General features: G+C 32.4%; 1 long non-coding RNA gene across 1 annotated transcript in view; it reads right to left on the bottom strand.

The window, feature by feature from the left end:
- The window catches only part of LOC110266601, a 19,540-nt gene extending 8,060 nt beyond the window's left edge, over nucleotides 1–11,480 (bottom strand). Inside the window, exon 1 of the long non-coding RNA XR_002354034.1 lies at nucleotides 11,363–11,480. This is a non-coding gene — a long non-coding RNA (uncharacterized LOC110266601). The remainder of the gene's footprint in view (nucleotides 1–11,362) is intronic.

Genomic DNA, 11,703 nt, shown 5'->3' with positions numbered 1-11,703 from the left:
CCGCCCCGCCCCATCGAACCTGCCAAAACCTGCAGATTAGGCGATGCGGGTTAGGCGAATTTTTTAATTATGGCAGTTTCAATTTTTCAGTCTCGATTCACCTTTTTTGGTGAGATACGCGGGTCAAGCCAACGAATTTTGGCCCATTTGTCACCTTTAATAATATTATTCCTAAAAAAATAAATTATTTTATTGAGACGAGAATTTTATTGATCTTAAAAATATATTCTGACAATAGTTAACAAACTAAATAAGTAAATCAAACCTACCACTTGTAAAAAAGGCACAAAACTACTAACAAAGATTAAGATGCTACTAATAATTCTTGGTTTAGGAGGAAGCAAGGACCACAAGAATCTTCATCTTCAAAGACACATTTTTTGAAATCCAAATCCTCCAGAGAAGCATAGCACTCAAATCCAATTGCTTATCACGTAACGTTCACGTTAAGATTTTTATCAGCCATCATATCTAAACTCAACCTACAGTTATTAACTATTTATTATATTTGTATGGCCAAATCAAATGTCAAACAAGAATTTAGAGAGAAAAAGAAAAGGCCTACACAAATCGAGTTCATTTAAAACTGACAAACTTTTGTAGTACCCAAACATTGCCGAGTAAAAATCTTGAGTAAAGAAATTGATTTTTTGTTTTTTAATGAGTATATAACTGATTTTTTTTTTGGGAAATGAGAAGTGCATATATAGAACTGATTGTTAATATAACTTTTGTGAACAATGTATTTTTCATAAATGACAATTTTATTTCAAGCATTCTAACACCTGTGAATTTCGGTTGATAGGTTGTTAACGGTGCATTAAAAAAAACTAAGAGACTAATTTTATACATAATATCAAATTTGGGGAGACTAAATTTGGTCTATTAAAATTTGAGAAATCAAATTGAATTGCTAATAAAATAAAAAAACAATATAAATATTACTTAGGACTAACTCTTATTGTAAGACTTGGAGAAAATATCAACTAAATAAATAAATAACTAATAAATAAAATGTAAAAAAAGTTAAGAAATTTGAAATTTATAACTTGGACAATGATAGAAAGAATTTAATTTAAAAAATATTTAAAATAAAAATTTGGATATTTTTTTTTTTGGTTTCCCACGGTATCCCCCAACCCGACAGGTCAAGGATTTGGATATTTATTTTAAAGATTTTGACTTAAGATAAGGTCAATGGACCAAAAATTATAAAACGGGTTTATATTGGGCCCAAACCTAAAGTTTATAAGCCATTCACACTTAGCAATTCAGCCACTTCACCTTGGGGTGGCGGTGGAGCGGGTAGGGACGGATTTTTACCCTACCCAATCCTGCTCGCCCTTTTTTCACTCTACTACTACTCATCTCACCCCTACTTGCGGGTAGTAGACTGCTCTATCCTAACTCGTCTCGTTCCTACACGCCCCTATAAAAATTAAATAATATTTTAATTTTTACATATTCATCATCATTAAAGGTTTAAAAGTCAAGATTCAAAGCTAAAAATTAAAAGAGATAGAAATTAATAAATTAATTAGTATTATATAAAAAATTAACATAAATGAATATTAAGTAATATATCACCTTTACTCCCTAAGTCTGTCTACAACCAACTTTAGCCATACATCAAAGATTCAATTATGCTTTCTTTGAGCTTTCTATGATGAGGAGAAATTACACGACGACTTGTACTAAAAGCAGATTCAGAAGCAACAGTGGACATCAGAATAACATATATATCTTTGGCTATTTTTATAAGAACTTTAAATTTCATCTAATTGTTCATCCATATTTTAAAACATTCACACATGAATCCCTTGTCATTTGGAGGATGAATTTTCTTCTCAAGATAATGATCAAACTCAACATTCACACATGAATCCCTTGTCATTTTTTTCTTTTAAAATACACCATATAATCATCATCCCCAAATAGGATTACATTTTCACTTTTATCAACTTCTTTTGTAGCAACATGTGATGCATCAGAACTCATCTTTTGATTGTATGCATTAACCAATTCATTACAAAACTGATGAATTCTTTCAACTTGCTTGGAACATTCTGTTGGATATGGGTATATTTTTTCAAATTGAAACTCAACCCCAACTATTTTGTACTTAGGATCTAAAACAACAGCAACACCCATGATGCCATGAATCTCATCCTAATACTTCTCAAATTTTTTATTCATACTAGATGCCATATTAGCAATTAATGGATTACTAGAAAGTTATCATTTATCCTATTAGACTTTTATTTTACAAACCAAAGTAAAGTAAAGATTGGCAATAAAAAATTTAGAACAAAAAAAATAGTTGAGTAACATCATAAAACAACTTCAATATATCACATATTTTCTTGGCAAGTTTCCACTTCTCATTACGTGGCACAATTTTATATTGGGGTTTCTTCTGTCTTAACCTAGGAAAGACAGCTCTATACAACAAAGCAGTTTCTAACATTAAATAAGCTGAGTTCCACATAGTCGGGCAATCAAGAACTAATTTTTTAGTAAATGGAATCGCTGTTTTAGCATACCAACTCCCAAAAGTTTCATTCCTTTTATGTGTTGCAGTCCAATACAATATACTACTACAAATCTTTTCAATACTTTTCTTAACTATACTTAAACCATCCTTCACAATCAAATTTAATATATCAGACAACAACACATATGTAACAATTTAACCCCCAACATCAAGAATGAAGAATCTAAGCCCCGATAGTTCATCTATCATAGCATCATTAGTAGAACAATTATCAAATGTAACAATAGACAATTTTCTATTAATGTTCCATTCTAGCAATATTTTCATCAAAGTTCGAGTAAGAACTTCACTTGTATGGAGACAAAAAATATAACAAAAGCTAAAAAATAAAACAAACATGCATGCATTTTAGATTAACAAAACTCAAATACAAAGATAACACAATGTATAAAAGTTTGTAAAATTTTTGAAGTACCTCAATAGACGCATTTGTAACTTCCACGAACTATCAATATAGTGAACCATGACAACCATGTATCCTTTTTCTTGATTGGAAGTCCATATATTGCTAGTTATTGCAACTCTACTATCATTTCATCTAGTTGAAGAGTTAATTTCAGCTTCTCATCTCCAAACATCTTCAAGATATCTTTCCTGACTGTGTTTTGACTAGGCATTTTAAATGTTGGTTGCATTGATGCAAATGCTCGTCTTAGTCCATGGTGGTCCACACAAATCAAAGGATACTCATGCAAGACAATCATTTCGGCAACACACTTTCTTGTCTTTGAAGGGTCAAACACAAAGCCATCATCATTTACTTTTTGCATTTGTGCTTGTTTTGCTAGTGATTCAACAATTGATGATTGCCTTGAGTTGGCTACTTTTATTCTCTTATAATATCGGTCCACATGGTTTTTCAATGACTTAGTACCATTCTTCGGATTTGCATTAAGCACATTATTGCAAAATTTGTATTTCACCTTTCATTCACCTTCAACATTCAAACGATCAAAATACTCCCAATAAGCACTCGTAATATTAGCCTTATTGACACCTTCAACAGGAGTTGATCCTTTTGGATTTGAGGCATTATTATCCGTTGCTTGTGGAGTTTCACTACAAGAATATGGTCAATTAGCTACTACAAAAAGAGTCGTAAAATCGTCGCTAATCTGACGTAAAATAGATTTCGTGACGGATTAGCTACCGCCTAGCAACTAATGCTTTCCTCGCTAATTACAAGTCACAGATCAGTGAGGCAAACACAGTAGTCGCTAATTCATCAGAAAATTTTTTAGCTACCGAATAGATAGTCGCAAATCCATCACCAAAGTAAAAGCTAATTCCATAGAAAAAATAGACTAAACGGTAGTCGCTAATTAGCGACAAACTCTAATATAGTAGAGTCATCGCTAAATGCAAGCTAACTTTGTAGACAAAATAGAATGCTTAGTTGACGCTAATTAGCGAGGAATTTTTCTGAACCTAACTCGTCGCAAGTTGTCCGCTAATGTGATCGCAAATCTGTCACATTTTGTAGCTAAGTCTATAGCTAATCTTTGAAAATCCTTAATCAAATTTGTAGGAATGTTGTCGCTAAACCAAATCTATTCAAAATGAGAAAGTAGAGTTATGAAATAGTCACCAATTTGCTAGGAAATAACATGTAGTTAATTAGTTGCAATACTATCGCAAAATGTCATCGCAAATTTCTTTTAAACTAGTAACAAATCTATAGGTATCACACAAATATTTCAGTCGTAATATAGTCTTTAATTTGTCACCATCGTCAACAACGAGTATGTCGCTAATTTTTCTAGAATATCGGTTAGGATTCCAATTTTGTCGCTATACTAAAGTAAACATCATATTATTATTTTTTTTATTTTAGTGATTGAACTAAGATAATGCATACAAATAAAATTACTTCATCAAAATTATACCAGTTTAAAAAAAATCAAACCCAACATATTTATTAAAATAAAAGTTTAATGTAACATCTCCAACATAGGCACTTCACAAATAAAATACCAAAACAAGCTAAATCTAACAATATTAGTAACTATAAAAATCAATCCAAGTAATTATTATCAACTAAGTAAACTACCAATAAAAGTAAGCTAACTTCTATAAAACCTGAAAATGAAACAAATTGCCTAATCAATTATCTATCAAACAAATAAACTACCTAAATAAGCTAAGCCTAACAAAATGCATTAACATAAGCCACCTAATGAATATTATTTCCAGCAAAATTACTCTAATGGTCCTTTTCTTGGGGGAATCCTGGAATCTTAGAAAGAAGAGACAGTAGATTACTCGCTCTGTATAGCTTCATTTACAACACTAGGCAACACTACATTTATAGCATTAGGCAATGCTTCTTTAATAGCTTCAGTAATGTCCTCTTGTGAAACCGGTTTGATTGTAGAAACACCTGTATCTTCTGGTAATGGCACATCTCTATAATCACGAATACCAATATCTAGACTGCGGCCTAACCCATGAACTTGTCCTTTCTCGTTGGTTCCTGCAACTTCTGTCCACACATCAGGATCAACTTCAGGTTGATCTAATAAATCTTCTCCATATTTTTGTGATATTGCCTCTTCATATAAGTCCTACAGCAGAAAAATATTATTAAGAAAATTGAAAAAGTAAATTATACTACAAAATTAAAGATACTTACAATAATTTTCTTGGATACTTCAGAAACATATTCTCCACTTTTTTTTCTTATTCATTTGAGATAGGCAATATTTTTCTTTATACCTTTCTTCTCTTGTGTTCACCAAAACTGATAGACCCTGCAGTGTGTAGTTTATGAGCAGGCATAGCAGCCCTATTTTTTTGACCAGCCACAGACTTGTTTTTCCACTTTGAATCCAACCAGTGATCAACTAAGTCATTCCAAACATCAACTTTCATTGCTTTAGGTCCATGACCCTTAATGTTAGCAATACTAGTAGAGTTTGCCTCCTTAAAAGCTCTATCCCTTGCTCTTTTCAAAATATCAGGATAGCGGTCATGCATTGTCTTATTCCAAACAGTTCTTGCCATAGCCTTATCATAATTTGATGCAAATTCATGTTTTTTCTAAATTTAAAGAACGAAAGACTTAGCAAATACTCAATCCAATTATTTGTAAAAAATCATAGTGAAACATTATAATTACTAACCAGAAAACCTTTAAACAATTCGTCCTTCATGTTTGGACAATAATCCTGCCATCTTGGCGCTGGAGAAGGCATCCTACTTAATAAATCTTTCGTGATGTCACGAGTTACCATATGATCTGTAAATCTCTTCCTACATTAAAAAATACACAATTATCAAAAATAGTTTAACACACAATAACATAGATCATCAAAGCAACAACAAATTCTAGACTTAGCTATACTACTCATAACTTTAAAGTAATTCATAAAAATAAAATAGATCAAAAGAATATAAAGCTCCCAAGAGTGCAAGACTAAAGCAGCAACCATTATTATCTTCATGCAAGCAATCCCAACAAACAGTTTTTCATTTTTAAAATATCAGGATAGCGGTCAAGCATTGTCTTATTCCAAATAGTTCTTGTCATAGCCTTATCATAATTTGATGCAAATTCGTGTTTTTCCTAAATTTAAGTGATCGAAAGACTTAGTAACTACTCAATCCAATTATCTATTAAAATTGTATTGAAGCAACATCATAATCACTTACCAGGAAACCTTTAAATAACTCGTCCTTCATGTTCGGACAATAATCCTGCCATATTGGCACTGGAGAAGGCATCCTGCTTAGCAAATCTTTCGTAATGTCACGAGTTACCGTATGATCTGTAAATCTCTTCATACATTAAAAAATACACGATTATTAAAAATAATTTAACACACAACAATATAGATCATCAAAGCAACAATAAAGAATGGGCTTAGCTATACTACTCACAACTTTAAAATAATTCATGCAAATAACATAGATCATAAGAATGTAAAGTTCCCAAGAGTGCATCAAGTAAATTAATAAAAAAAACCGCATCAATTAAATTAAGAACAGATCAGAAAAAACAAGCAATAATCAGAGCCAATATTTAGTTTACTCAAGAGGCATGTATTAACTGCTGGTCACATACCATTTTTATGGAGTTGCTGTTATCCGTATTTATGTTTACTGTTTTGACAAATTTCAGATGAAAGGAATACAAGAAATATGCACATATTTATATTTATTTTTCTTAATTGAGCAGAAGTGATAATATTAGATCAGAGGATATAAAAAAAAAAAGAGATGCTTTATTTCTTTGAAACTATTTACTAATAGATTTTTCCATTGTGATCTGAATGGCCATATATTTTGGACTTTAGTGAAATGCATTCCCTGTGTCGTGAACTTAAGCTTAGATTAATATCAATGTTTTGCAAAGAAAAAGAATATCCACATATTTATATTTATTTTTTTGTTTATTTTATAAAAATAAATATAATAAATTAATAAATAATATAACATAAATGAGACATATATAAGACTCTAATAGCAAACATATCTTTGTGATAATTTGTGATTGCATGAAAAAAACTAGGTACAAATTGGGTCAATTTTAATAAATCTAGTAATAAACTAATAAATTAAAGATATTGCACCTAATGATACCCTTCTTTTTCATTTTAAGTAGAAAGTATGCTGATATAGGAAGGTCAACATAATAGTATAACTACTTACGGTTTATCTCCTTTCTCTACAGCTATTACCAGCTTTCCGTTACTCCTAGTTTCAGCATGCACACTTGATTATCCAATATTAGGTAGCTCATTATCTTTTGCGTCTAAAGCAGATGCGCAGACGAATTCACACCTACAATGAATAAGAGAATTTTCATTTAGATATGTAGTTATTTGTGAATATGTAAACATTTAGCTGAAGTAAATCATACCATCTAGTTGAGGTGACGATTGTGATAAAACTTGTGGGATGGGTGTGATGCTGATCCCACATTCAAATGTGTAAGATGAGGTTCATCATTATTATCGCTCTGTTGACCTAAACAAAAAAAAGCCAAAAAAAAAAATAGATACGATAAAACCACTTCCTCGCCTAGGATTAATTAAATTACAATAAAGACATACAGTTCAAACGTATAGTACAACTACATACCTAACACGTGTATCGGTGGTTGAGAAGAATCAATGTCAACAGTTTGCTCACCTAAACTCAATAAAATAAGCATACATCATATTTCCTAAATCAAGAGTTGTTAATGGTAAAATAAACTCAACGGCGAATGTATACCTGGCCTACGTGAGGAAAGCTGAGATTGATCGAGACGAGTGTTTCATACTATTCGTCCACCTCTACCTTTTGGTGCCATGATTATCTGTCAAATAAGAAATAAATTAAAAAAATGTTATTAAAATATTTAAAATACAACCAGTTAAAATATTTAGAAGCGATAGTTACCAATAAAAAAGAATAATAAAACATTATTCAACAGTTTAGATTACAAAATTTGAATTAGCATATTCCAGTAAAATTAATTTAAAAGATATTCTGTACAACATAATGACAAGATTGCACCGAGAAAAAGATTTACCGTAAACAACTAATCTATAATGATATTTCCACAAATTAGAAGAAGAAATAGTCATCAAGTTTATTCCATTAACATGATATAGCACTACAAGCCCCTGGTTCAAGGAGCAAAAAAAAAAAAAATAAAACACTCAATATGAATGTATGAAGAGTAGTGGGTTTTCACGTGGCGCATCTATCTATAATAGATTAACATCCATCTATCGTAGAATAACAAGGTACATTTGATTATTAGAACCTAAAATATGTCTATGCAATAGTGTATAATGTAATTATTAATAATCGGCATAATTAAAATTTGAATATGCAGGAAACTTAATTGATATGTGAAGTATTAAAATATAAAGAATTAATGTTATTCTTTTTTGCCTGCCCCAAACTGTGTTAAGGCTTTCTCTTATCCAAATATCATAGTGTTATTAGAGAGTTCATTATTCTATTTTAAAATATGAATCCAGGCATCATTAAACATGGTAGATGGCAAGCTCGGATTGGAAGAGTTGGAGGCAACAAAAATTTCTATCTTGGAACTTTTAGTAAGTGAATCTAAGCATTTAGCTATTCTATTCCACTTCTATTTTCATATCTCTATGGTAATTCAGTAGCACATGCCAACCAAATTTTTTAGGCCAATTCACCAAAATAAAATATTTGAGTTTCAATATTACCAAAATACAACTTTTGATATTTTGAGATGAAAATGCAACTTTTGCTAAGTCTATGTAATCCGTGGGAGTGGTACCACGGATTAGGAATGCATATAAACCATGGGTGGAGTTCCACGGTTTACGTTGAAGGAGCAAATGCATAAAAACTGTGGTAGGGGTTCCTCGATTTTGTTGAAGTGTGCAAATAGGCATAAACCGTGGAAGGGGTCCAACGGTTTATACTCTACTATAAAAGTTTCTCTCTTTATTCCTCTATACATAATTTTTCTCGTTTATAAACATTTTCTTCATAGAACAACACACATGCATGGCCTCTTAGCTACAAATATAGTAATAGTAAGCTCCTTCTTCTTGTTATCTAGATCATTTTTTATTTACAGTAATATATGTTTAATTATAATTAATTTTGTAGCAGAAGTACATAAAAAATATTTTATTTTGGTGAATTGCCCAATTTTTTAATTATGGGCAAAGAAAACTCCAAGTAACTAAAACAAAAAAAAAAGAATCATGAATGATTACTGATTTTAGGTGCCTCACTTTTAATTGCGTTGAATTAAAACACCTCCTAAAATATCATGACTCGTTAGGTACACGTATATATAGACTCAATGAAAGCAATAATGGATGGATACATTAAAATTGGATGAACCTATAATAAATTGTGTAAAAAAAGTCATTACCAAAAATAACAGTGCAAAAATAAAATAATATCTCTATTTATTTTATTTAATCAAAAGAGTATTTTATTATGGAATATAACTGTACCTTTAAAGGGTTTGAGAAAAAATAATTTGGGTTTGGGAAGGGATGATTTTAAAGGTTTAAAAACATTTTTCAATCTCAAGATGCAGGGCCTCTATGAACAATAAAATTCACAGCAACAGCAGGATCTAATTCAATGAAGATGCCATAATCCAATAAAACTTTGAATGCAAGTAGTATTATCTTTCATATTAAATTAAAGATAAAAACAAGCATGAGAAGAGATTAAGATAACTTGCGACAAGATGGAAAGGAGCAGCGGACCTACTACAGCGGTGTCGTGGATCAGACCTCCTTCAGCGGTGTTATGGAACTCCTTCAACGGAACTCCTTCAACGGACCTCCTTCTTTAAACAAGCGGCACCAACAGTCCTTCCTTCTCCACCACCAGGAATCCTTGTTTTACTTGTTCTACAATGGCTAAATGGCAGAAGGGGAAATAGTGGGGATAGTGGCATTTTTAATTTTTAATTTCAAGTATTACAAACTGCAAAGGAAGCTACGCGCGGGCAGTAGGACCTGATAATATCCCAATTGAGCTTTGGAAGGGTCTTAGAGAAAAAGGCATCAACTGGTTAACCAAGCTTTTTAATGAGATTTTAAGGTCAAAAAAGATGCCTGATGAGTGGAGAAAGAGCACCTTGGTACCTATCTACAAGAATAAGGGGGATATACAAAGTTGCGAAAACTATAGAGGGATCAAGCTTATGAGTCATACTATGAAGTTATGAGAAAGGGTGATAGAACGGAGGTTGAGAAAAGAGACACAAGTAACGGAAAACCAATTTGGATTTATGCCAGGAAGATCTACCACTGAAGCGATATACCTATTAAGAAGGATGACGGAGAGGTATCGTAGTAATAAAAGGGATCTACATATGGTGTTTATTGATTTGGAAAAAGCGTATGATAGAGTACCATGGGAGGTCTTATGGAAGGTTTTAGAAAAGAGGAGAGTAAGGATCGCATATATTCGGGCAATTAAAGACATGTATGATGGGGGCACAACTAGTGTGAAGACTCAAGGTGGTGTAACTGAGGAATTCCCTATTGGTATAGGATTACACCAGGGATCATCCTTAAGTCCATACCTTTTCACATTAGTCTTGGAAGTACTCACAGAGCACATCCAAGAGCTTGTGCCATGGGCATGCTTTTTGCCGATGATATCGTCCTTATGGGAGAGTCAAGGGAAGACCTAAATAAGAAGTTGGAGTTATGGAGAGAAGCTCTAGAAGTATATGATCTGCGCATAAGCCGTAGCAAGACGGAATATATGGAATGTAAGTTCAGTCTGAGAAGGGAAAACACTAATATAGAGGTGAAGATTGGAGAAAACATCCTACGACAAGTTAAAAGTTTTAAGTATCTTGGATGCATTATACAGGATAATGGAGAGATTGAACAGGATGTAAATCATAGGATCCAAGCAGGTTGGTCAAAATGGCGGAGTGCATCTGGCTTTATATGCGACAAAAAAATGCATTTAAAACTTAAAGGTAAATTCTATCGCACCGCTATAAGACCGGCTATGTTTTATGGTACGGAGTGTTGGGCGGCTAAAGGGGAGCACGAACATAAGCTGAGTGTGGCAGAGATGAAGATGTTGAGATGGATGAGTGGTCATACACGATTGGATAAAATAAGGAATGAAGATATAAGGGAGAGAGTTAGAGTAGCACCCATTGTGGAAAAGATGGTTGAATCGCGTCTCAGGTGGTTTGGACATGTGAGAAGAAGACCGATAGAACATCCAGTCAGGAGGGTGGATGAGATGGAAGATGGACAAAGGACAAAAGGCAGAGGAAGACCTAAGAAGACCATCCATGAGGTGGTCAAATGAGATCTACATGTAAACAGTCTCTTTGTAGACATAATACATGACAGAGCATAATGGCGTCATTTGATTCATGTAGCCAACCCCACTTAGTGGGATAAGGCTTTGTTGTTGTTGTTGTAATTAAATTTGTAATTAAATTTTAACACAAAAAATCCTAAGCAACAAAAAAAAAAGGCAACTCAAAAACCAACCATCCCCGCTGACAGAAAACCACAATGGCTAGAACAAGAAAAATTGAAAAGTAACTCACTAATTAACACAAAGACCAACTAAAACAATAACTGAAAAATTAAAACAATAAAGAAGAAGGAAAAGAAATTACCTTAGTTTTCACATGTTCTGAAAATCAGTAGCAGAAG

The sequence above is a fragment of the Arachis ipaensis genome, chromosome B09 (assembly GCF_000816755.2).
Source record: "Arachis ipaensis cultivar K30076 chromosome B09, Araip1.1, whole genome shotgun sequence".
Lineage (NCBI taxonomy): Eukaryota > Viridiplantae > Streptophyta > Magnoliopsida > Fabales > Fabaceae > Arachis > Arachis ipaensis.
Note: the sequence above shows the minus strand (reverse complement) of the source record. Positions and strands in the feature narration are given on the sequence as shown.